The sequence below is a fragment of the Nicotiana tabacum genome, chromosome 20 (genome assembly GCF_000715075.1).
Source record: "Nicotiana tabacum cultivar K326 chromosome 20, ASM71507v2, whole genome shotgun sequence".
Classification (NCBI taxonomy): domain Eukaryota; kingdom Viridiplantae; phylum Streptophyta; class Magnoliopsida; order Solanales; family Solanaceae; genus Nicotiana; species Nicotiana tabacum.
Window position 1 is genome coordinate 113,113,685 of NC_134099.1, and position 2,127 is coordinate 113,115,811.

Consider the following 2,127-nt stretch of genomic DNA (forward strand, 5'->3'; position numbering starts at 1 on the left):
AATGATCTATAAGGTCCGAAGGTCCATGAAATTCAACTGATCATAACTAGCCAAAGTCACGCCTTAGTTTATTTTGAAACTTCATAGACAATGAAAACTATAAAGTCCACATCATCAACAGAAAAATCAAAACTTCATTGCAAAAGTAAATGAAGAGCAGATAGTAAATTGGTACTTCTCTTCCGTATGTCAATACCAAAGAAAGGACCTGCCTGCTACTGACAGATTATGCTATACATATGAGAAAATAAAATTACCTTATGTATAAAAATCTTCTTACTTCAATTCTTCATTTTGGTTCTATACAAATACTCTCAACCAACAAATATACTTATGGAACAAAACAAACAGACAAACTTATATCTGAGTGTTTATCAAACGAAATAGACTAACAAATAGACTGGGCATAAATAAGCACATCAAAGAACTCAAATGATGTCAAATTAGGAAGTAAATGATGTGCATCAACTTTAGACTAGTCAGTACTATACAGGGCAGTGCCCAAAGATCCAATTTGCTTGTTGGAGATTATCATCATGCGCTTCTTAAGAAAATGGAAATATCGAGAAGCAAATGAGTTCGCTCATAAGACTCGAGGTTACCAATTATTTGTGACAGAAATTTGAACATATTGTCTGCGATATTTGTATAACACTCAATCAAGAGATGAATTAAAAGAGGGACATCAAAACTTAACAAGAAAGCATGGTACTAAACAGTCACACATATTAGCTTACTTCTTTTATCAATCAAGCATATGAAACGCTGCACAGATAGATATGCCTAGCAGGAATTTGATAATCACAACACGTAAGGTCAATTTGAAGCCTGATTCACGAATTTCAAACTATGCACACACAAAATCTGATTTGGCGCGTATATGGTCAAGATGATCCTAACACTTCAAGCATATTTCTCGTTTGAGAAACAAGGGGAATCAGTAAAGACAACTCCAATTGGATTCAGCTATTCTATTCCAAACTCGGCTCGCAAACATTAAAACCTTGATAGCAGAATTCAAAAGGATCTAGGCTAAAACTGAGAGTAAATGACTTTAAAAGAGTCCAAATTTCCACCAAACATATGCAATTTGAACAAAGACCAAACGAGCCCTCGATTTACTGGAAATCCATGTCAAAAACCAAAGAACTTTATGAAAGAATCTGATTAACCGAGTGGATGGTTCAAAACACTTATCACTTTACTTAAACCATTAAGAACTAACACCAGTAAGAGCAAAACAAATACTGCAGCCAAATGACGGACATACAACCATGAATTGGAGGATTCACATTTCAAGTTTTCAACACAATTGCATGAACACCATATTCCGAACGGATTAATAAAACGGACGATTCAGCGTTTAAAGTTACATTCAATCCTTCAGTATAACGACACATGAATACAATCAAAGCCACAAAAACCACGGCTCATTGCGTGTTCAACCAATCATCAAAACAACTAAGAAAGAGCCAAGAAATGAACCTGAAGTTGTGAAACTCTTCGCTTAAACCCAGCTAAATCCAGCAATGGATATTCGAAGCAACAGTAGAGGACAAACAAGAATCAAATCAGTGACCCAACTTCAAATGTCGAACTTGATTTTCGGCTTAATCGATTTTCATGTTGAAACCAAAATTCAAAAATCAAACTGAAGATGACTGAACTACCTATATATTTTTATTTCTTTTTCTGATTCTGAAATTTAGACAAACGAAATTAAACAAAGAGGAAAATCCAAAAAAAAAATGAGAAATAGAGGTTCAAAAGAAGACCCTTTTGAAACTTCCTAAGTCTCGAGCAATTTTTTTCTGAAAAATTCTCCGAAAACTCTCTCCGAAAATCCTCTCCAAAAAAATTCCCCTTACACAAGAAATGACCTTACCTTATATATACCTACAGGCTTCTCGAACTTTCTCCCTTTATCTCTAAGAAATCACCAAAATGAAAATCCTCCTCCCAAAACAGATTTCTCACCCTGTTTTTGATGAAAGGGGGACAAATAGAGAGAGTAGATTAGTTCAAATCAAATCTAACGCTCCCCATTTTTTCTTATTTTCATTTGGAGGGTGAAAAATCTGAAATAAATCAAAAAAGCATGTGAGAGTAATGCTGCTCGGTGGGCCG

At 34.8% G+C, this 2,127-nt stretch overlaps 1 long non-coding RNA gene across 1 annotated transcript; it reads right to left on the reverse strand.

The window, feature by feature from the left end:
- Nucleotides 1-256: 256 nt before the first annotated feature.
- LOC142174681 (uncharacterized) lies at nucleotides 257-1,865 on the reverse strand. The gene is made up of 2 exons (XR_012703703.1): nucleotides 1,486-1,865; nucleotides 257-635 (listed from the first exon to the last, which is right to left on the reverse strand). It is a non-coding gene; the product is annotated as an uncharacterized LOC142174681 (long non-coding RNA).
- Between the last annotated feature and the right edge of the window lie 262 nt (nucleotides 1,866-2,127).